The following is a 24,669-nucleotide window of genomic DNA, read 5'->3' on the forward strand; positions in this document are numbered from 1 at the left end:
ACTGGCAGGGGAAACAACAGCCCCGCCGACCTCTGTCTAGAGGGTCTGTTCCGAGCACACGAAACACATGCTTGCACGTATTCCTTGACATCTCAAGCCATATGTGGCCACAAATATGACCTTGCCATGAGTTCGGTGGTCCGTTTAATACCAAAATGGCCACCCACCCTGGAGGCATGTGCCCAGGCGAGGACCTCCGGCCGTAGCTGAGGAGGCACCAAGGTCTTGCCCGGTGGTACCGACTCGAGAGCAACTGGAGCCACGGTCGTAAAACTCTCCGGCGGGAGAATTAACCGAGGCTCAGCTTCTCCTTCCTCCGCTGAGACCACTGAACGTGAGAGAGCATCCACACGGACGTTCTTCTCTCCAGAGAGGTAGTGGAGGGTGAAGCGGAATCGGGAAAAGAAGAGCAACCACCTGGCCTGACGGGAATTCAGGCATTGGGCCGTCTGTAGATAGACCAGGTTTTTATGGTCCGTATATACCTGAAAGGGAAACCGGGCTCCCTCCAGGAGATGTCTCCACTCAGAAAAAGCCAACTTCATGGCTAGCAGCTCCCTGTCGCTGATGGAGTAATTTTTCTCCGCCGGTGAGAAGGTCTTGGAATAGAAGAAGCAGGGATGCTTCCGACCTTGAGCATCCTTTTGATAAAGGACTGCTCCTGCACCGACGGAAGAAGCGTCTACCTCAAGGATAAACAGCTTATCCACATCGGGACGATGTAATATGGGAGCGCCAGCAAAATGTGATTTTATAGCCGAGAAGGCCTTGGAGACCTGTTCTGACCAAGCATTGGGGTTAGCTCCTTTCTTGGTGAGAGCAACCAAAGGAGCCACCAGTGTGGAAAAGTGTGGTATGAACTGGCGGTAGTAATTCACGAACCCCAAAAAGCACTGCACCGCTTTGAGGGAATGGGGTTCCTGCCAGTCCATTACTGCTTGTAGTTTGACAGGATCCATGGCCAGTCCCTGGGTCGAGATGATATAGCCCAGGAACGGCAAGGACTCCTGCTCAAACTGGCACTTCTCCAGCTTGGCAAATAGTGAGTTCGCCCGCAGACGGTCGAAGACCCTGCAGACGTCTCTCCGGTGGGTGGTCAAATCTGGCGAAAAGATGAGTATGTCATCCAGATAGACCACCACCGAGGTAGAGAGCATGTCGCGGAAGACGTCGTTGACAAAATCTTGGAAGACAGCTGGCGCATTACAAAGGCCAAAGGGCATAACCAGGTATTCATAATGGCCATCCCTGGTATTAAAAGCTGTCTTCCATTCGTCTCCTTCGCGAATGCGGATCAGGTTGTATGCACCCCGCAGATCTAATTTAGTAAAGATCCGGGCCCCCCACAACCTGTCAAATAACTCAGAGATCAACGGTAGGGGGTATTTGTTTTTAACCGTGATAGCATTTAGACCTCAGTAGTCAATGCAGGGGCGTAACTCTCCGTTCTTCTTCTGTACGAAGAAGAACCCTGCACCAGCCGGTGACACAGATTTTCTGATGAAACCCCTAGCCAGGTTCTCCCGGATATATTGGGACATAGCCTCCGTCTCAGGGAGTGATAACGGGTAAACACAGCCTCGGGGAGGTCCTGTGCCTGGCAGGAGATCAATCAGGCAATCATAGGAACGGTGCGGCGGGAGCGTCTCCGCAGACTTCTTAGAGAAGACGTCCGCGTACTGGTGGTAGGGTTTGGGGAGCGCGGAGAGATCCGCAGGCACTTCAGTGGAAGCAACCTGAATGCTGCCCCTCAGGCACCTTCCCTCACAGTCCTTGCCCCAGCCCAGTATCCTCCCCGAAGCCCAGTCAATATGAGGGGAGTGGCAACGAAGCCAGGGAACTCCGAGGAGCACCTGATCGATGCCATTGGGCATAATAAGCAGGGACAGAGTCTCCTGATGTGAGGGTGAAATAGAGAGTCCGAGTGGGGCTGTCTGATGGGTCACCTGAGACGGTAACGGTGCCCCATTTACCACCCTAATGGTCAGAGGTTGGGAGAGTAACACCAGAGGGATAGCGTGTCTCTGGGCAAAGGTCGAGGACATAAAGTTCCCCTCAGCCCCAGAATCCAGGGTGACCTCTGCCTCCCAGGTGGAGGACCCACTATCTAAAGTACCCCGGAACACCGGTTTGGGTGAAAAGGGTCCCACCTTGGATTGACCACCACCTACGGCCACTGAACGTGGTCGTCTTTTCGGCTGCTGAGGGCATGTGCCAGCCGAGTGGACAAACTGTCGGCACTGATAGCAGCGCACAGAGCTTCGCATCGGACGCGACTTAGTGCCGGTGCGAGACACCTCCATAGGCTCAGAGGAAGGGAGCTCCTGTGCGGGATATATCAGTGGCTCGGTAAAGGTGGGAGCCAAATTAACCCTACGTCTGGATTGCGCTCGTTCCAACTCGCGCTCCGTGAAGCGGAGATCAATGCGGGTGGAAACAGCGATTAACTCCTCCAGACTTGTGGGAATTTCCCTAGTAGCTAGAGCATCTTTTACGTGCTCAGCCAGGCCTCTCCAAAACACCGGGACCAACACTTTGTCCGGCCACTCTAACTCGGAAGCCAGTGTCCGAAACCGGACAGCATGATGGCTAACCGAAAGTGACCCTTGTGTTAAGGATAACAGTTGGAGGGCCGTATCGTGTGTGACCCGTGGTCCCAAGAAGACGCTTCAGAGCCGCGAGGAACTGAGCAGCTCCCTGTACCACGGGATCATCACGTTCCCACAATGGCGTGGCCCACTGTAATGCCCGGCCAGACAACAGGGAGACAATAAATCCCACCTTAGCCCGCTCTGTAGGAAACCGTGCAGCCAGCAACTCCAGCTCAATGGAGCACTGACTAACGAATCCCCTACAGGAGGCACTATCACCCGAAAACTTATCGGGGAGCGGGAGGCGAGACATTGTCGGCAAGGGCAAAAGTGTGGGCACACGTGAGACAGCCTCAGCGACTGTCTGAGCAGCAGCGAGCGCAGCATTCGCAGCTGAGTTGGTGCTCTCAATAGCTGCCAACCTGCTCCCCAGCTGCCGAATGTAGCGCTGCAGCTGCTGCACGTCTGCCATTGCCAGCCAGACCCTGGCGCTAGTGTAATGTTATGGACGGCGGAACGCACCAAATATAAATAATAGTAGGTGCGTTCGCCGCCCGGGGTCCACCGTGCGGTAGGTGACAAGACCGCTGCTGGACAATGGCAGATGCACCTAGTAAGTGCGGTACTGCGCTCGGGTTAACGTCACCCGAACGCTAAGAGCGGCTCCGTAAAAACACAGAGTCGCTTGGCGAACACTAAAGCAAAGGCGCGGGCCCTGTTAGCATCACAGAGGCCTGCGTGTGGCGTCACAGCCGCGAACACCAATAGCTGCTGTTACTACAGCGCAGCGGCAGAGAAAGCCGCAAGCGTCGGCGCCAAGGACCGGGCGCCGACGGACGCTAGTGTAGGCGTGGAGCAAGTGGCTTGTAGCTTGCCACAACCCTGGAGCTGACTACACACACTCAGTCACCACTCGTAATATCAGAGGGTAGGGGTTTCATAATGAGTCAGACACCAGTCCATGCATCCATCACCATACACACACAGAATAATATGCTACACTAGCGCATGGCCGAGCCGCCATGCGGGCTTTTTATAGCCATGTGCTTCCGGGACCTTCCAGTACTTTGGGAAGGACCAATCAGATCCGACATAGGACCTGCACATGTGACCCCTGCTCTCCATTGAGAGGACAAGTTGGGGGCATGCCCAGTAGCACGGCACGAGGACTTAGCCTCTGGAGCAGTTCCCTGCAAAGCAGGTTGCGCTACCATTGCTGCACCAGAGGTGGAAGCAACATCCAGGCTCACAGAACGAGGCTGAGGGAAATGCAATGGCTCACCGTGATTGCTGAGCAGGAGTCTGAGCGGTCAGAGGAGAATGAGAGACCGCAGGATGTCTGGCTCTGGATTCCCGCTGTGCAGTGCCAGGAATCCAACGCCTAACATTAACTCCCTTATGCCTTATAAGTTGTAACGGCATTTTACTCATAAATTGCGACGGTCACATACGGTTTAAAATAAATAATAAAAAAATACAATAATAATAAATTAAATAATTTCTTCTATTGTTAAAACCCTTTCTTAATAACCTTTCTATCCAACCTTCAGATATCAAAGAAATAATTTTCGGATTAACCGTGCGCTGCTAGACAAAACGATTCCTTTCCAGATAGTGTACTTGTATACTTTTATTTTCCCAACGCGTTTCGAAGTTACAAACTTCTTCCTCAGGGGATGATAGTTTCCCCTGAGGAAGAAGTTTGTAACTTCGAAACGCGTTGGGAAAATAAAAGTATACAAGTACACTATCTGGAAAGGAGTCGTTTTGTCTAGCAGCGCACGGTTAATCCAAAAATTATTTCTTTGATATCTGATGATTCATGGTCACGGCGTGGCCATTTGGATGTGCAGCAGCTTTGACCTCTATTCCTTTATGCCTCTAACTCTCCTGCCTTTGGTGAGTATAACAGCTTGAACTATATCTCTTTTACCTGGGTAAGACCCTATTGCGCTCTTTCTCTTTTAGTTTTAACCACTTCTATCCAACCTTGTACAGTTACTATGTGACTCATACCATTTTTGGGCCAAATAAATCCATTGAATAGATTAGCACACACAAGGTTAAATATAACCACTATAACGCAGGCATGAGATGTAGATAATACTTGACCACTATGTAGTGGCGTCTAATCACACCTCTTGCCCCATCCTAACAATGACATACAAATACGAACAGCGCAGGCGTGCTCCTCTATGTATTCATATGACCGCTGTGTCTGCATTATGCAGACTCAGCGATGTAGACAGGGGATTTTCCCAGCCGGGTGAACATGTGACCGCTATGCCAGCAGTGCGCAGACTCGGTGACGCAACTTGGGGAGTTTCCCCGCCGGGTCATATAAACCCGGATACATATCCCAGCTGTCTGGTGTCCTCCATTTCAGCGGTTACATCGCAAGTTTCCTGGCGTCCTCCACTTCAGCGGTCATACCGCAATCTATTTGGGCCAGAGGAAGCAGGTAATACACTGATCTTTTCCCACACCATTTGGTGGTTCATTCTATATAATATTGAACAATCCTGTTTATTTCTTTATTCCAGCGCCACAAAATAAGCGACTTAGGTCGCTATACCAAACGCATTGCTTCTCCTTATATATACCAAAATACAGGTATTTGTTAATATTGACTCCTTAAGTGTGATCCTGCACTCTCTCATTTACACCACCACCAATGAGCACAAGACAATACTGTCTGCATATGTTATTATTCTAAGGGACCTGCAATTTATGACTGTTTCTTTGCTCTCTTATAGGAAAGCTATAATTCACGCACCAGGCACAATTATAACTCTTCACTTTTTGGTTGGCACCTAGATACCGGAAGTCCACAATATCCTTGTATCATGATTTCACTTCTCATGATTGTTTTATAGGAATTTGATGGCGGTTTATTTCCTTAATATTGACCTATATATCTTATCTCACGGATCACTTGCACCTGAAATTAGTCCTCAAGATACTATTTGGCAAGACTTATACTGCTTGACATAGTTTAACTTTTTGAAATATATATATCTCCTATGCATTGTAAGATTTGACATTTTCTCTATACTGTGATACTCAATAATATAGATTCATTTCTATTTTTGTGTATATGTTCTTTTAGAGAAGTTCTGATGAAGATCCATTATCGGATCGAAAACGTTTAACACGCATAGTCTTGATGCAAATAAAACAAAAGATTTACTCCATTTGCCATTTGAGTGCCAAGAATTTGTTAGTTGAACACCAGGCTCCATGAACAAGTGATACCACTGCTTATTCCGCTGTTGTGCGTGCAAGCCAATCCCCTGTCCACGGTGCATGTGAAGATGGCTCCTGCCCATTGACCAGTGTCAAATTGCACCATCATCAAGCACGTCCACGTCCTTATCCCAGCGCAGCCTTTAGTTGTCCATACCCTAGTCATTGGACCGTAAGCGGAAAGACGCAGCCAACGCCCCACAGGCCACAGTACTAAATTCACAAATTTCTCATCTACTTGCGCTTGAAATGTTGCATTCTAGGCTCGTGGGAAATGGACGCTTTCTGCAACCTGATGGTGGTGACCGTATCAAGATACTCCCCATCTGGCACTATTTCTCCCGGTCTGCCGTCACAACATTAGACAAGTAAGCGCATGTCCCACAACATTACCCAGGCCATCAATGCTGGTACAGGGAAAGTGCACTTAACCACGTTCATGTGGACAAGTGCTTGTCACAGGGACGGTACATCTTGCTGATGGCATACTGTGTTTGCGTAGAAAAAGTCATGACCCAGTCGGACATTGGGAGACCATGTCACAGATATATGGAGGACACAGGTTGGGGAAGGCTTTGTATGTCATATTTAGGGTTTTGAACTGTATTCTATGGGCAATAGGAAGGCAATGAAGGGCATGGCAGAGAGGAAAGCCTGTGGAATAATGGAGGGACAGTTGGATTACTCTGGCAGCAGAGTTTTGGATAGATTTGAGTGGTGCAACAGTGCTAGAGGGAAGGCTACAGAGTATAAGGTTGCAATACTCGAGGCGGGAGATCATGAGGGCATGCACAAACATTTTTTACGTTTCTTGTAATGTACGGATCCAGGAAAGGTTTTCGAGTTGTAAAGGACAGGAGGACGCAAGGGCTTTGATATGTAGCTTGATAGAGAGGGCAGTCAAGAATCACCCCGAGGCAACGAACATGTGGGAATTTTTGTCCCAGTGTGTCATCCCGGCATTACCCAGGCACGTGTCCCACAACATTACCCGTGCCCTCCACAATGCTGTTACTTGGAAAGTCCACCTAACCACAAACATGTGAACAAGTGCTTGCGGTCAGGGACGGTGCATGTCACTGAGGGTACACTAGATTAACATAGTGGAAGCCGGGACCCACAACGATCTTGCTATGGTGCCCATTCTCCCAAACACCAAGTATTGCGTGTCCTACATCAATCTGGGTTGCCCCCACAGTGTACAGTTCCTGTACCTCCTCCTTCTTTATCTCTACCTTCAGCCTCCAGCTACAAAAGTAGCACATCAGTCATAAGCTGGAAGCACTGCAGCACTGCCTCATCAAAGCGGGAACAGGTTGTGTTGAAGCTAATATGCTTAGGTGACAAGCCCCACAATGCTGAAGTGTTGTGTACAGCTCTGAAAGAGCAGGCAGATAGGTGGCTGAGACCGCTGAACCCACAGCCAGGCATGGTTGTGTGTGACAATGGCTGGAACCTGATGGCTGCTCTGTGGCGAGGCAAACTCACACATGTGTCATGCCTGGCTCATGCGCTTAACCTAATTGGTCAACGTTTTTGGAAAAGCGACACGGAGCTGGCAGATCTGCTAGGAAAAGTACAATGCTCTGCATACCCATTTTAGAAAGTCAACATTAGCTTCATTCGCCCTTGCCGTAAATCAGCAGTGCTTGCAGCTTCTGGCTCACCTACTGGTGTGTGATGCCCCCAGGAATTGGAACTCTACACTGCAGATATTGTAAAGGATTTGTGAGCAGAAGAGGGCAGTTTGTGACTAGTCTACCAGCATCAAAAAGGTTGTCAGTAGTGTTGAGCATTCCGATACCGCAAGTATCGGGTATCGGCCGATACTTGCTGTATCGGAATTCCGATACCGACTTCCGATATTTTTTCAATATCGGAATTCGGCATCGGAATCGGAAGTTCAAAGTTGATTGACAGCCTGACGTCATCATGATGCGCGGTGTGTGCGCATCATGATGCGCCGTCATTTCGGGCCTTCCGGGGGTCTCTGCCGGCCTGCCGGGGGGCTGTGCCGGACTGCCCGGGGTCTGTACCGGCCTGCCGGGGGGCTGTGCCGGCCTGCCGGTGGTCTGTGCACCCTGTGGGGGTCTGTACCGGCCTGCCGGGGGGCTGTGCCGGCCTGCCGGTGGTCTGTGCACCCTGTGGGGGTCTGTACCGGCCTGCCGGGGGGCTGTGCCGGCCTGCCGGGGGGCTGTGCTGATGTCCGGGGGTCTGTGCAAGCATCGTCCGATGGGACTACAAGTCCTATCTGGCGATGCCTGCTACCATGACAGTGATTGACACATTAGCCAATGATGGGACAGTAGTAGTCCCATCATCCGGCTAATGTGTTAAATGTTAAAAAAAAAAAAAATACTACATACATATATACTACATACATACTACATACATACTACATGCTACATACATACTACATACATACTACATACATACATGCTACATACATGCTACATACATACTGCATGCTACATACATACTACATGCATGCTACATACATACTACATGCATGCTACATGCATGCTACATACATACTACATGCTACATACATACTACATATATACTACATACATACTACATACATACTACATACATGCTACATACATACTACATGCTACATACATACTACATGCATGCTACATACATACTACATGCATGCTACATGCATGCTACATACATACTACATGCTACATACATACCACATACATACTACATACATACTACATATATACTACATGCATGCTACATACATACTACATGCTATATACATACCACATACATACTACATACATATATACTACATACATACTACATACATACTACATACATACTACATGCATGCTACATACATACTACATGCATGCTACATACATACTACATGCATGCTACATACATACTACATGCTACATACATACCACATACATACTACATACATACTACATGCGACATACATACTACATATATACTACATGCATGCTACATACATACTACATGCTACATACATACCACATACATACTACATGCATGCTACATACATACTACATATATACTACATGCATGCTACATACATACTGCATGCTACATGCATGCTACATACATACTACATACATACTACATGCTACATACATACCACATATATACTACATACATACAATACATTCATACAATACATACATAGACATACAGTACATATAACATAGAGTAACATACTTACCAATACTTGTCACATTGTTCCCCGAAGCCATTGTCTTTTCCGGAATAAATATTAACATAACAAACCACAAAAATACTCACCCACGATCCGAAGCAGTCCACGAGTGTGTCCCACGACGATCTTGGGTAGAGAACTGCAGCATCAGATGATGCTGCCGTTCTCTACGGGCTGCAGGAATCCAATGACGGAAGGTAGGTATCCTTCCGCACTGTATTCCTCCGCCACTTTAAAAAAAAAAGTCCCTAGTCTCACTTTATGCCATTGCTGCGTGGGAAATTCCCACACAGCAATGGCATAAAGTGAGACTAGGGACTTTTTTTTTTTTTAAGTGGCGGAGGAATACAGTGCGGAAGGATACCTACCTTCCGTCATTGGATTCCTGCAGCCCGTAGAGAAAGGCAGCATCAGCTGATGCTGCCGTTCTCTACCCAAGATCGTCGTGGGACACACTCGTGGACTGCTTCGGATCGTGGGTGAGTATTTTTGTGGTTTGTTATGTTAATATTTATTCCGGAAAAGACAATGGCTTCGGGGAACAATGTGACAAGTATTGGTAAGTATGTTACTCTATGTTATATGTACTGTATGTCTATGTATGTATTGTATGAATGTATTGTATGTATGTAGTATATATGTGGTATGTATGTAGCATGTAGTATGTATGTAGTATGTATGTACCATGCATGTAGCATGCAGTATGTATGTAGCATGCATGTAGTATATATGTAGTATGTATGTAGCATGTAGTATGTATGTAGCATGCATGTAGTATATATGTAGTATGTATGTAGCATGTAGTATGTATGTAGCATGCATGTAGTATATATGTAGTATGTATGTAGCATGTAGTATGTATGTAGCATGCATGTAGTATATATGTGTTATGTATGTAGCATGTAGCATGCATGTAGCATGCATGTAGTATGTATGTAGTATGTATGTAGTATATATGTAGTATGTATGTAGCATGTAGTATGTATGTAGCATGCATGTAGTATATATGTAGTATGTAGCATGTAGTATGTATGTAGCATGCATGTAGTATATATGTAGTATGTAGCATGTAGTATGTATGTAGCATGCATGTAGTATGTATGTAGTATGTATGTGGTATGTATGTAGCATGTAGTATGTATGTAGCATGCATGTAGTATATATGTGTTATGTATGTAGCATGTAGCATGCATGTAGCATGCATGTAGTATGTATGTAGTATGTATGTATGTATATATGTAGTATGTATGTAGCATGTAGTATGTATGTAGCATGCATGTAGTATATATGTAGTATGTATGTAGCATGTAGTATGTATGTAGCATGCATGTAGTATATATGTAGTATGTAGCATGTAGTATGTATGTAGCATGCATGTAGTATATATGTAGTATGTAGCATGTAGTATGTATGTAGTATGTATGTGGTATGTATGTAGCATGTAGTATGTATGTAGCATGCAGTATATATGTGTTATGTATGTAGCATGTAGCATGTATGTAGCATGCATGTAGTATGTATGTAGTATGTATGTAGTATATATGTGGTATGTATGTAGCATGTAGTATGTATGTAGCATGCAGTATGTATGTAGCATGCATGTAGTATATATGTAGTATGTATGTAGTATATATGTAGTATGTATGTTGCATGTAGTATTTATGTAGTATGAATGTAGCATGTATGTAGTATGTAGTATGAATGTAGCATGTATGTAGTATGCATGTTGTATGTATGTAGCATGTAATTTTTTTTTTTTTTTTTTTTACATTCAACACATTAGCCGGATGATGGGACTATTACTGTCCCATCATTGGCTAATGTGTCAATCACTGTCATGGTAGCAGGCATCGCCCGATGGGACTTGTAGTCCCATCGGACGATGCCTGCACAGACCCCCGAAGCCTGCACAGACCACCGGCAGGCCGGCACAGCCCCCCGGCAGGCCGGCACAGCCCCCCGGAGCCTGCACAGACCACCGGCAGGCCGGCACAGCCCCCCGGCAGGCCGGCACAGCCCCCCGGAGCCTGCACAGACCACCGGCAGGCCGGCTCAGCCCCCCGGCAGGCCAGCACAGACCACCGGAGCCTGCACAGACCCCCTGGCAGGCCGGCACAGCCCCCCGAAAGGCCCGTACAGACCCCAGAGAGGCTGTACAAGGGCAGGAAAGGGTTTTTCTTATTCCGATACTGGAAGTCCCATAGACTTGAATGGGACTTCCGGTATCGGAATCGGCGATACCGATACTTTTTTTAAAGATCGGCCGATACCATCCGATACGATACTTTGAAGTATCGGACGGTATCGCTCAACTCTAGTTGTCAGTATTCAGTTCTGTCTTCAGACATAACATCTGAGGAGTGGACATGGATGTCTGGCATATGTAAGATCCTCGAAAACTTTGAGGAATTCACCAAAAGGGTGAGCCTCAATGACACAATAATTAACCCCTCCATCCTGCTTATCTGTGTTCTAATTTGAAGATTGATAGTTATTATAGAGTGAAAACATATTTACAGTTTAACAGTTTCAAACACAACAGTCCTAAGAAACAACGATAGCAATAATACAATAATTAAACCAAAATAAATGACCCTGCTGGTGACAGCTTACAACGTATACTAAGTAACAACGATAACAATAATTAAACCCAAACAAAACAATCCTGCTCATGACAACTTACAGTCTACAATGAGGTGGGGGAGATAAAAACTACAGAGGTGTATTTACAAGAATGTATTTACAATGATGTTTGTACAATGATATTACTGAGGTTAGTTCAAAGTCATGGAGGCCTGAGGACAAGGAGGAGGAGAGCATGGTCAGTCATCCTCTTGGTGAGGACACGAAAGTATTAACTGTTAGCAGTCTTGCACGCATGGCTGAGTTTATGTTACGCTGCCTTTCCTGTCACCCTCGTGTTAACAAAATTTTGGGTGACAGGAAATACTGATTGGTGGTACTTCTAGATGCACGCTACAAGGAAAACTTTACATCTCTTATTCCAAAGTCAGACAGGTGTACTAAAATGTTGGAGGACCAGAGGGTCCTTCTTGCAGAATTATTAAAAAAATTCACATCTCAAAACGCTGGCAGCAGAGGTCACAGCAAAGGCAGTGGAACACTGGCAAAGTTTGGGGAAAGTTTTCTCAGACCCTCCCATCGCCCTGGCCCTGAGGCATGGGGGACTCTCACAAGGTTTGGGAAAATGCTGAGGGAGTACCTTGCTGACCATACCAACGTCCTATGTCATTCCTCTGTGCCTTATAATTATTGGTTACCCACGCTGAACACGTGGCATGAACTGGCTGTCTCTACTGCGTACGTGCGCTGTACTTGTAATAACGTGCAGGAGGGAAATGTGTCACCACGGAGCAGGCAGACCAACAGTAAAAGGGGAGGTTTATTTACAGGGAGAATATCTGGTGAACTTATAATATAACAGAGAAAATGCTGTAAAAGGTAATATCAGAGACTGGAGAAATAACAGAAGTGCAAAACAACAGACAGTTATTCTCTTATGGGGAGGAAACTTATCAGTTCCTGGAGATCTTGATTGTAGAGATCACTCTTCTCCCATGTAGGCACCCAGGCACCAGGGGTGCTTGATATCGTCTGTCTCTGGGGTCCTAGGTACTGTATAGTACAATTGGCGTATGGGGGGTTAACATGGGAGCTCAAGGGGTATGCGGATGGCGGTATCCCCTGTATGCAAGGTTCTTCCCTCTGCTGTGGCAGCAGCGTTCCCTCACCAGGGTCAGGGGCTCTGCCAGGGACAGTCTCTCTTGGCAGGTCAGTGTCACGTTACCGTATGCTCCTCGGTCACAGGGAAGCGTCTCAGGGTAAAGCAGGACTTCATTGCAGGGGAGTGTCTTGTCAAGGGACGCGGTATGTCGGTGTGATGAAGTCTCTAACAGGAGGGGAGAGACCAGCCCTCTAAAAGGTGCAGTGACAGGCTTCTCGTACTCAGTGCTCACCTCCTGTGTCTGCGGTCCCTCATTGTTCAGTCGCTGCACCTGTCTCCTGTCCTCTCCTCTGTCAGCGTCCTCTCTGCTCCCGTCCCTGCGCTGCTCTCCTGAAAGCATGCCCAATTCTCCCGCTCTCCATCCTGCCCTCTTCCTGTTCCTGGTACTCGCGCAGTCCCCTAAAGCATCCCCTGGGGAATCTAATGCCCTGCTCGATGGTTCCGGGCACAGAGCTAGGAAGGCAACTCCACCTCGGCTCCTTTGGTGCTTCACCCCCTTACATACTCACGGTCAAGGAGTGCACGGTGCCTCACTCTCTGATGGTCACTGGGCACATGGTGCCTTGATAAATGGCAGTACTGCTTTTATTGGTGGGAGACAACAGGACCAGTCCTTTGCAGCGCCACTGCTCTAAGGATGGAGCACACTACTCAGTCTCCTATGCGCTGCTTGTCCACGCCAAAAATCTTTGCTGTCGTGCACGCTTTCTCTTAAGCTGGCCCCCTGCCTCTAGGTCACCGGGTCTGCCTGTCTGCTGCATTTCGCTGCATCGTCGGCGCTTCGGGTGCATAGTGCATTGCCTCCCTTGCTGCTCACACGTTTACAGCTGGGGACTCACTCCTGCTTTGCTTTTTTTTCCCCTCAGCTTCCGTCCAGGTTCCCTGTCTAAACACGACCCTTCTTTCTGTGCAATGGAGCCTCTCCGTTCTGCTCTTCCTTCTGCCGGGAAACAGGGGACGCAGCTTTGACATTTCCGGACACAGCGCAGCACAGGTACGCACAGCCTGGTCATTCTGACTCCGTACATATCTGGCCAATCATTTCTTTAATACAAGCAACATAGAAGGCATATTCTTCCAATTTTCTAGAGAAAATAGTACAGTACACCTAGAATAGTTTCAATTTGAAGGACTTTCTGGCTCAAATCATTCCACAAGATGACACTAGTCTCATATAGAGATGAGCGACTTTGCCTTTTTTAGGGTCGAGTCGGGTTTCATGAAGCCCGACTTTCGCAAAAGTTGGGTAGAGCGAAATCGTCCGACTATAGGCAAAAGTCGGAGGCCGACTGAAACACGAAACCCAATGCAAGTCATTGGGGAAGCAAAGTCGGCAGGGAGTGGAGGACAGTAAACACACCTACAGTGCCCATTTTAATGCCAAAAACATCAATTCTTACTACTTAAGCTTGTCAACCTTAATTTACTTTATAATAATAGTTTGGCATTGAAAACTGGGGGTTATTTGGCTAAAGTTGTGGGGGGGTAGGGCTGGCTCTAGGTTTTCGGGTGCCCTGGGCCAAAGAGTGTCAGTGCACCCCTTTAGTTAAAACTAAAAGAAAAAGAGCGCAATAGGGTCTTACCCAAGTAAAATGAATATAAATCAAGCTATTATACTCACCAATAACAGGAGAGTTTCAGGCTCAAAGGAATAGAGGTCAAGCTGCTGCACATCCAAATGGCCACTCAGTGACCATAAATCATCAGATTTACAAAGAAAGAATTTTTGGATTTAAACGTGCGCTGCTAGACAAACGACTCCTTGCAGATTGTATACTTATATACTTTTAATTCCCAACGCGTTTCGAAGTTAACACTTCTTCCTCAGGGGATGATATGTACAGACAGCCAAAGTAGTTCCCGGTTTTATACAGACAAAGTTCAAAAATTGGCGCCAAAGGTCACATGTTACAGGGAGAAAATGTCAAAGGTCATCAGTATTAAAAAATGTACAAAAGAGTTGTTTAAAACTATATTGTTTCCACCATAATAAATTCTCTTGAAACATTTATTTACAGATCACTTGAAAAAAAGAGAGAGAAGAAAGAAAAAAGAAAAATGAAGAATATAAAATTATGAGAGGATAGACCTGTGTTAGAACTAAAAAAAAAGAGACCGAAATGAGCAGCAGACAAGAAATCAGACCACCATCCTACGTGAGCAGACTAAAGAAAATGAAAAAGGAAGAAGGATAATGAATATATGTACATATATGTATTAAAAACGATTTTTATTCAATATTAATAAAATAATAAAAATGTTTAATAAATATAAAAATATGTAGTTGCGTACTGAATACTTAGTAAAAATGTATGCATATATAAATAAAATGATGATTATTGGGAAAAAAATTCTGTATACACTATATGAATATTTAAATAAAAAACTATGTTAATTAGACAGTTATTATTAGTGAATTGATAAAAGGTAAAATAATAAAAAAAGGGGTTCATCATATGCTGATAAAAAATAATTATAATTATAGGCACATGTAAAAAACACTTGGTGATGTCGATTTAGTAAAAAACTAAGGCGATCAGTGGCTCACAGAAAAAGGAGAAAGCTCCCAAAAGAAGGGAGCAACCAGAGCACACAGGGACGAAGGATCGCATCCAAGAAGGAAAAAGACCAGAGGAACCGCACCCGTCCAGACCGCAGGACGGTATATAAGTGTTGATATAGAGAAACAGAGAGAGAAGCTTTTTTTGAGCCATTAGAGCTGAAGAAAGCATTTAGGGATTAGGGGTTATAACCATAAAACAGCAGAAAGTCGCACCGACAAAGGATAAATCAATTAGATAAGATCAGCAGAAAGTCGCACTGACAGAAGATAAAACAATCAAATGAGATCAGCAGAAAGTCGCACTGAAAAAAACGCTAACAAGATAAAGAATGAATAAAAACAAACATTAATACAATGTAAATTAACCCACATTAATTATTCAGAGTAGAAAATAACACTTTGGAGCGCCTTCACAGGAAAACCTCAGTTATTTCGTTTAACCCATTTGGTCTTAAGGTATTTAACCTATAGATCCAAATGGTGGTTTGATTTCTTGTCTGCTGCTCATTTCGGTCTCTTCTTTTTTTAGTTCTAACACAGGTCTATCCTCTCATAAATTTATATTCTTCATTTTTCTTTTTTCTTTCTTCTCTCTCTTTTTTTCAAGTGATCTGTAAATAAATGTTTCAAGAGAATTTATTATGGTGGAAACAATATAGTTTTAAACAACTCTTTTGTACATTTTTTAATACTGATGACCTTTGACATTTTCTCCCTGTAACATGTGACCTTTGGCGCCAATTTTTGAACTTTGTCTGTATAAAACCGGGAACTACTTTGGCTGTCTGTACATATCATCCCCTGAGGAAGAAGTGTTAACTTTGAAACGCGTTGGGAATTAAAAGTATATAAGTATACAATCTGCAAGGAGTCGTTTGTCTAGCAGCGCACGTTTAAATCCAAAAATTCTTTCTTTGTAAATCTAGTGCACCCCTTTAACACATACCACAACTCATGATGCTCCAATACGGCACAGAAATATAGGTATAGTACAATGACAAATACTTCACTGCTTACATGACATGACTGATCTATTTTAAAATGTACAATAGCTCAAAAAAGGACAGTATATTACTCCATACAGTATTATGGCCACCACATAGTGCGCTATACAGAGTAATGAGGCCCATATATTTCTCCATACAGAATCATTGGTCCCATATAATGTTTGAAACAGTATATGATGAGCTCCACATAATGCTACAGTATATGTTGGTGCCCATGGATGAAGCTCCACTGTGTTATGGGCCCAAATAATGCTCCATATATAATGGGTCACATTTCTAAAGCTCCAGTGCATAATGGGCCCTGTAAATGCTGCTCCAGTGTCTGATGTCCACCTTTGGAATGCTCCAGTGTATGGTGGGCCTCATATATCATTCTCCAGAGTATAGTGCTCCTCAAAAATAGCTGTCACAACATTGAAAACAATTAAATAAGTCTCCTCGCTAGGGAATCCCTGTACTAGTCTGGACTCCTCCTCGTCCCCATCTTCCATCTCACTCCACTTGGACTGTTTAGGCAGAGGGCGTACAGATGTGATGTCATCGCGCTCTCTGACCAGAATGTCACTGTCAAGAAGCGTGGAAGACGTCACGGCGGTGGAGCAGGGAGAGGTAAGTATTTCAACTTTGCAAGTGCTGTGATCCTGAGCAAGCAGGGGGGACCCACTCATTGGCGACGGCACTGGCACAGGGCCCCACATAGTACGCCGGTGTGTCTGACGGCAGGTGTGCACCCTCACCGTCAGAGACACTTGATTGTACTATGAGAGACCTTGTGCCAGTGCTGTTGCCAAACAGTGTGCCCACCAACCTGTCCAGGGCAACGGCACTTGCACGGGTGCGTGCGCCAGGTGGTGACCCCAGCACCGTGGGGGGAGGCAGCACAGTTAGGGAGGTGGAAAAATTGGCATATGTTGATGTTGGACATTCAGCAGCTGCAAATGGAGTAATTGGAGAAGTCCGTGGAAGAGGAGGACAAAAGCAAGTCATTTTCCTGGCAACCTACGTGTCAGCAGGGAGGGTGGGACAAAATCCTTTGAAACCCATGCATGGTTCATTTTAATGAAGGTTAGATCATCAACATTTTGTGTCGACAGACAGGTCCTTTTTTCTGTCAGGATTGATCCAGCAGCACTGAAGACTCATTCAGATAACACACTAGCAGCAGGGCAAGCGAGCTCCTGTAAGGCATATTGTGCCAATTCAGGCCAGGTGTCAAGTTTACTGGCCCAATAGTCAAAGGGGAATAACCGGAGAGGGAGAACATCGATATGGGAGGAGAAGTAGTTTGTTACCATAGATGACAACTGCTGTCTCCTATCACTTTCGATCGATGCAGTATTACCAGTCGTGTGAGCTGTAATTGAAAAATCAGTCCACAACATGGTCATGAATTCGGCTGTGAGCACCACGAACACCTCTTTCATGTTGCCCCCTATGGCTTGTTGGAAAAACATCACCGCCGCTGTGTGCTGGGAAAGCCTCAAACAAACGGTTTACCAGAGTTGCTTGTTTGTTAGCCAATATTAGCTCTAAGTTCTCCTGTGGCATGATGTTTTGGAATTTGCCTTTATAGCGTGGATCCAGGATGCTGGCCAACCAGTAGTCGTCATCTTTCATCATTTTGGCAATGCGGGGGTCCCTTTTTAGGATCTGCAAGGCATAATCAGACATGTGGGCCAATGTTCCAGGTGTCAATGATGCACTGCGAGTGCTGGGTGGAGGAGCACTTTCTGGCAAATCCACATCCCTCCAGTCATGCACAAACCCTGTTCCTGACCTTGCCACGCCAACATTTTTTCTTGCCCCTGAGAAGCATCCTCCTCCCCAAAATAATCATCCCCATCATCCTCCTCCTCCTCTTCCTCTTCTTCCTCCACCTCGTCAACGAGACTTCCCTGAGCAGACAATGGCTCACTGTCATCAAGGCTTCCCTCCTCCTCTTCCTCTTCGGCTGCAGACTCCTGCTCCTTAATGTGTGTCAAACTTTGCATGAGCAGATGCATAAGTGGGACGCTCATGCTTATGATGGTGTCGTCAGCGCTTATCAGCCGTGTGCATTCCTAAAAACACTGAAGGACTTTACAGAGGTCTTTCAGCTTCGACCACTGCACACCAGACAACTCCATGTCTGCCTGCAAACTGCCTACCCGTGTATCCTCATACAAATGAATTACAGCCTGCCTCTGTTCGCACAGCCTCTGAACCATGAGCAGGGTGGAGTTCCACCTTGTTGCAATGTCGATAATTAGGCGGTGCTTGGGAAGGTGGAGCAACTTCTGCATATGACTGGAGTGTACAGGCGACCAGCGGATGTGCGAGCACAGTCTTCGCACCTTATGGAGCAGGGCTGTTAACTGCGGATAATTATTGAGGAAGCACTGCACCACCAGGTTCAAGGTGTAAGCCAGGCAAGGTATGTGTCTGAGTTTTGAAAGGGCTATGGCTGCCACAAAATTCCTGCCATTATCACTAACTACCTTGCCTGCCTCAAGATGTAGACTGCCCAGCCATGACTCAGTTTGTCGATGCAAGTAGTCAGCCAGTACCTCCGCGGTGTGTCTGTTGTCTCTCATACACATCATCTTCAACACAGCCTGCCGACGCTTACCACTAGCTGATCGATAGTGTGACACCTCGTGTGCAACACTGGCAGCTGTGGATGGAGTGCTCGTGCGACTGCGCTCTGTGGACGAGCTTTCGCTTCTGGTGGAGGAGGAGGAGGGTCGAATGCCTACAGCCAACTGTTTCCTATACCCTGGGCTAGGCAGCACTGTCCCACCACCGCTGTCCCCTGTGGACCCTGCATCCACCACATTAACCCTGTGCGCAGTGATGGACACGTAACGGCCCTGGCCATGCCTACTGGACCATGCATCTGTTGTGAGGTGCACCTTTCCACTCACTGATTGCTTGAGTGCATGGACGTGGAGGGCTGGGATGGCTTTTCGTGAAAAGAAGTGCCGACTGGGTAGGTCATAGCGTGGTACTGCATAGGTCATGAGCTCGCGGAAAGCTTTGCTTTCAACCAACCGGTAGGGCATCATCTCTAATGAGATTAGTTTGGCAATGTGGGCGTTCAAAGCCAGTGTATGCGGATGAAACGATGAATACTTTCTTGTCCTACTCAGAGTCTCTGGTAGGGTGAGCTGGACTTGAGAGCTGCATATGGTGGTACTAGCGGTGGACATGGCAGACTGAGAGAGGGTTGGTGATGGTGATGGTGTTGGTGGTGTTGCTGATGACCTAGATTCAGTCTTTCGTAGCAATAACATTGTGATTCCATGACTGCTTTGCCCTTGCGACGACACCTCAATATTTGCTGCTGGTGGTGTGCTAACCGGTGGGCTTACAGTGGGGGAAGCGATGTAGCGTTGCTGACTACCTTCATTCGGAGCAGGTGCCCATGTGGTACGTGAGGTTTGGTATTCAGTCCACGCTTGCAAGTGCATGGTGGTTAAATGTCTAGCATGCAACTGGTATTCAAATTTCTCCGATTTTTCCCTCGGCTAAAGGTTTTTGCACACTTCTTACACATAACTTTTGCCTGATCATTAGGATTTTGTTCAAAAAAGTGCCACACTGCACTCCTCCTACTATGGAAGACATTTTGAGACCTTGCTCGCTGTGCTAGTTTGACCGTCTGGCCAAGCTGTCCTGCAACCCTTTTGGTTTTTGTAACACGTTTTTGGACTGCTACGGTCCTGCAAGATAACAGCTGTTGTGATGTTGGTGCCTGCTGCGGATCCTCCACCTCCTCTTCTGAGCTATTGGCAGCTCTTCCCCCAATGGATGACAATCTGGGTCAACAACTAGGTCATCCATAACCTCTGCTTCAATTTCAAGTGCACCTTCCTCTGTGTCACCGTGTAAGGTGGTATAGTATGTGGGAAGGGGCACCTGAGTTTCATCAGGGTCTGATTCTGCCTCAGTACACTGCGAGGACAATGTAGTGCTCTGAGTGAATGTACCAGCAGAAAAATCTAGCAGTGGCTGTGCATCAGTGCACTCCATGTCAGATTCATCTTGGACTGGGGAATTCACGATTTGACTTGCTAACCCAGGCATGGTATGTGAAAAGAGCTCCATGAAGTAATCGGTAGTGTGGCCTGCCACATCCTTCACTTTTGGTAGGGGTGAAGGACACAAGGAAAGGTGTTGTTCCTGACCAGGAGCCTCCAATGACGACTCAGTGCTTTTATTTTTTGAAACTTCAGAAGAGGAGGCGAGAGAGCTGATGGCTGTGTCAGCAATGTAAGCCAAAACTTGTTCCTGAAGCTCCAGCTTTAAAAGTGGCTTACCTACTCCCAGAAAAGAGAGCCTTCAAGGCCTTGTGGAGCCAGACGATGACGCAGGCTCAACACCTCCTGCCTTAGGTGCTATTGTACTTTTGCCACTACCAACAGATGCCACACCACCACCATCGGGACCAGCTGGCAATCCCCGCCCACTTCTATGGCGTCTTCCACCACACTTGCCCATTTTTGTGAAAATGTACCCAAAATACCACCAGCTATAAGGTACTGTTAAAGAAGGTAGAAGGTGTATCTACTATTGGTGAGAATTTGAATCTCACTAGAGATTTGAGGACGCTGAACTATTGTCTCTGGCCCAGTAGAGATTACACCTCAACATAACAGATTGAAATTGGATGGAGTATGACAAGGTGGAGGGTGTCTATAGGATTGGTGAGAATTTGAATCTCGCTATAGATTTGAGGACGCAGAACTATTGTCTCTGGCCCAGTAGAGATTACACCTCAATGTAACAGGCTGAAATTGGATGGTGAAGACAAGGTGGAAGGTGTCTATAGAATTGGTGAGAATTTGGATCTCACTAGAGATTTGAGGATGCTGACAATGATGCTCTCAGTCCAAGTATGGACGCAGGCAGCCTAATAAGCAGGACTGCTGCACAGTGCACACACAAAAGGGTGGAAAAATGAACGCTTGGTAACTGTGCAGAAAAGAGGAAGAAATGTATTTTTGCTTTTAAAAATGCAGTTTGCACAGCAGTGTGCAAACAGCAATGCAGCTATCAGGGAGCTTTATAAGGCAGCCTAATAACCAACAGAGCTGATGCACAAAAATAGAGCCACTCCTGTCACTGCACACAAAGTGTTGTGTTGTAAGTGGAAATCGCTAACAGCAGAAGCAGTTTTTTGGGTCTTCTTCCCTGCCTAACGCTCTCTCTACAGAATCATCAGCAGCAGCAGCTCTCCCTATGCTAAGATCGGCATAAGTAAGATGGAGGTCGGCGTTCACGCCCTTTTATAGCCCCTGTGACACCACAGAAAGCCAGCCAATCGCTTGCTTGCCCTTCTCAAAGATGGTGGTGACCGATGCCTATGTCATCGCGTTGCCCACAGTGTGCGTCCTCCATCATTGGCTGAAAAAGGGCGCTGGAAGCATCTTTTGAAACACGACTTTGGCGCTCTGGTCGCCGACCTCGTGGCCAACCTCTCGCTATGGTCGGGTTTCGTTTCATGAAACCCGACTTCAGCGAAAGTCAGCGACTTTTGAATATGACCGACCCGTTTCGCTCATCTCTAGTATGGTCATTTTGGAGTGCAAAAGACAGAAGCCACAGGCCGTAGGCGATTCTATTGGATTGGCATGAGAGGAGACACTGAAAAATGGTGGCAGGAATGTCACACGTCTGTGACTATCACAACTGTGAAAGGTGATCATAAAGCAGCACTGCATCCGCTTGTAAGTTGACGTCCATTACAAATGGTAGCCATTGATCATCTGAAGGTAGAGGCCAGCAGGACAGGCCATAGCTACATCTTAACCATCATCGATCAATACACCAAATTTCTAGTGGCCGTTCCTGTGAAGGATTTAACTGCCCAGACTACACAGCGTTGGAGCAGGAAGAGGTAAGTATTGCAACTTGCCAGTGCTGTGGCCATGACCAAGCTGGGGGGGCACAGTCGTGGTCGACGGTACTGGCACAGTGCCCCTCATAGTACGCTGGTGTGTCTGATGGCGAGTGGGCCCCCCACCATCAGAGACACTGTATTGTACTATGAGGGGCCCTGTGCCAGTGTCATCGGCCATCAGTGGGCCCATCCACCTGTTCAAAGCAATGGCACTTGCCCGGGTGCGCCAGGTGTTGACCCCAGCCATTGGGGGTGGGTGGGCAGCCCACTTAGGGAGGTTTAAAAAATGGCATATGTTGATTTGTTGGCTGGACATTCAGCTGCTGCAAAGGACGGAATTGAGCAAGTCCAAGGAAGAGGAGGACAAAAGCGAGGTAGTTTTCTGGCAACCTATGTGTGATTAGGGGAAGGTGGAGCAAAATCCTTTGAAACCCATGCATGGTTCATTTTAATGAAGGTTAGATCATCAACATTTTGGGTTGACGGACATGTCCTTTTTTCTGTCAGGATTGATCCAGCAGCACTGAAGACTCTTTCAGATAACACGCTAGCAGCAGGGCAAGCGAGCTCCTGTAAGGCATATTGTGCCAATTCAGGCCAGGTGTCCAGTTTAGAGGCCCAATAGTCAAAGGGGAATGACCTGTGAGGGAGAAGATCAATATTGGAGAAGTAGGTTGTAACCATAGTTGACAACTGCTGTCTCCTGTCACTTTTAATCGATGCAGTATTAGCAGTCGTGTGAGCGGTACTTGAGAAATCATTCTACAACGTGGTCATTAAACCCCTGTCTCCAACGCAACTTTGGCTGTGTGCACCACGAACACCTCTTCCATTGTGCCCACTACAGCTCGTGGGAGAACCAGCACTGCTGCTGTGTGCTGGGAAAGCCTCAAACAAACGGTTTACCAGAGTTGCTTGTTTGTTAGCCAATATTATCTCTAGGTTCTCCTGTGGCATGATGTTTTGTAATTTGCCTTTGTAGCATGGATCGAGGATGCTGGCCAGCCAGTAGTCGTCAACCCTCATCATTTTGGCAATGCGTGGGTCCCTTTTTAGGATTCGCAAGGTATAATCGCACATAGAATAGAATTTAATAGAATCGTAGAGTTGGAAGGGACCTCCTGGGCCATCTGGTCCAACCCCCTGCTCAAAGCAGGATTCGCTAAATCATCCCAGTCAGATGTCTGTCCAGCCTCTGTTTGAAGACATCCATTGAAGGAGAACTTACCACTTCTCGTGGCAGCTTGTTCCACTCATTGATCACTCTGTCAAAAAGTTTTTTCTAATATCTAATCTGTGTCTCCTCCCATTCAGTTTCATCCCATTGCTTCTAGTCATTCCTTGTGCAAATGAGAATAAAGTTGATCCTTCTACAATGTGACAGCCCTTTAGATATTTGTAGACAGCTATTAAGTCTCCTCTCAGTCTTCTCTTTTGCAAACTAAACAATCCCAAATCCTGCAACCTTTCCACATTTACAATCCCTTCTTCAAAAATTTTCCTCCTTTTCCTATTTTAAGATTAATGAGTCCAAATCTAAAATTTTCCAATTTAACCTCACCAATGCTCAAATCAGGAGTATAAAGGCTGTCTCTTCTTGGGGGTTGGGCGGAGAGGGAAATTGTTTATTTAGGTCTGCGGTTTTCTAGAAACCTTGGATCTCTGATTTCCACTAATCTAGATTCCCTAATCGCCTCCATTTCTAAAGGCCTTAATTTTTATGCGGACAAAGAATTGTCCTGGTGGGGAAAATGTCTAGTAGCCAAATCAATATTCCTTCCCAAAATCCTCTATATTTTCAGATCCCTTCCCCTGCTTATTTCCACTTCTTATTTAACTAGTCTGTGCAGACACGCCTTAATTTATTTCTCGTGGCAGCTTGTTCCACTCATTGATCACTCTAACTGTCAAAAAGTTTTTTCTAATATCTAATCTGTGTCTTCTCCCCTTCAGTTTCATCCAATTGCTTCTAGTCTTTCCTTGTGCAAATGAGAATAAAGTTGATCCTTCTACAATGTAACAGCCCTTTAGATATTTGTAGACAGCTATTAAGTCTCCTCTCAGTCTTCTCTTTTGCAAACTAAACATTCCCAAATCCTGCAACCTTTCCTCATAAGACAGGGTTTGCAGACCGGTCACCATTCTGGTCGCTCTTTTCTGAACTTGCTCCAGTTTGTTGATGTATTTTTTAAAATGTGGTGCCCAAAACTGGACACAATATTCCAGATGAGGTCTGACCAAAGAGGAGTAGAAGGAAATAATGACTTCATGGGATCTAGACTGTATGCTTCTGTTAATACATCCTAGAATTGCATTTGCCTTTTTTGCTGCTGCATCACACTGTTGACTCATATTCAGTCTGTGATCTATTAGTATACCCAAGTCTTTTTCACATGTGCTGTTGCTTAGGCCTATTCCTCCTATTCTG

At 46.2% G+C, this 24,669-nt stretch overlaps 1 long non-coding RNA gene and 1 pseudogene across 2 annotated transcripts in view; one reads left to right on the plus strand and one right to left on the minus strand.

Moving 5' to 3' along the window:
• LOC141067761 (uncharacterized) overlaps positions 1-15,155 on the plus strand; it is a 108,018-nt gene extending 92,863 nt beyond the window's left edge. For both annotated transcript variants that reach the window (XR_012226478.1, XR_012226477.1), the window contains exons 2-3: positions 13,657-13,784; positions 14,809-15,155. This is a non-coding gene — a long non-coding RNA (uncharacterized lncRNA). The remainder of the gene's footprint in view (positions 1-13,656; positions 13,785-14,808) is intronic.
• LOC141067759 (carboxypeptidase O-like) overlaps positions 1-24,669 on the minus strand; it is a 1,273,696-nt pseudogene that overhangs the window by 342,417 nt on the left and 906,610 nt on the right.

This window comes from Dendrobates tinctorius, unplaced genomic scaffold (assembly GCF_039654945.1).
Source record: "Dendrobates tinctorius isolate UK_male_01 unplaced genomic scaffold, ASM3965494v1 ptg000254l, whole genome shotgun sequence".
NCBI lineage: Eukaryota > Metazoa > Chordata > Amphibia > Anura > Dendrobatidae > Dendrobates > Dendrobates tinctorius.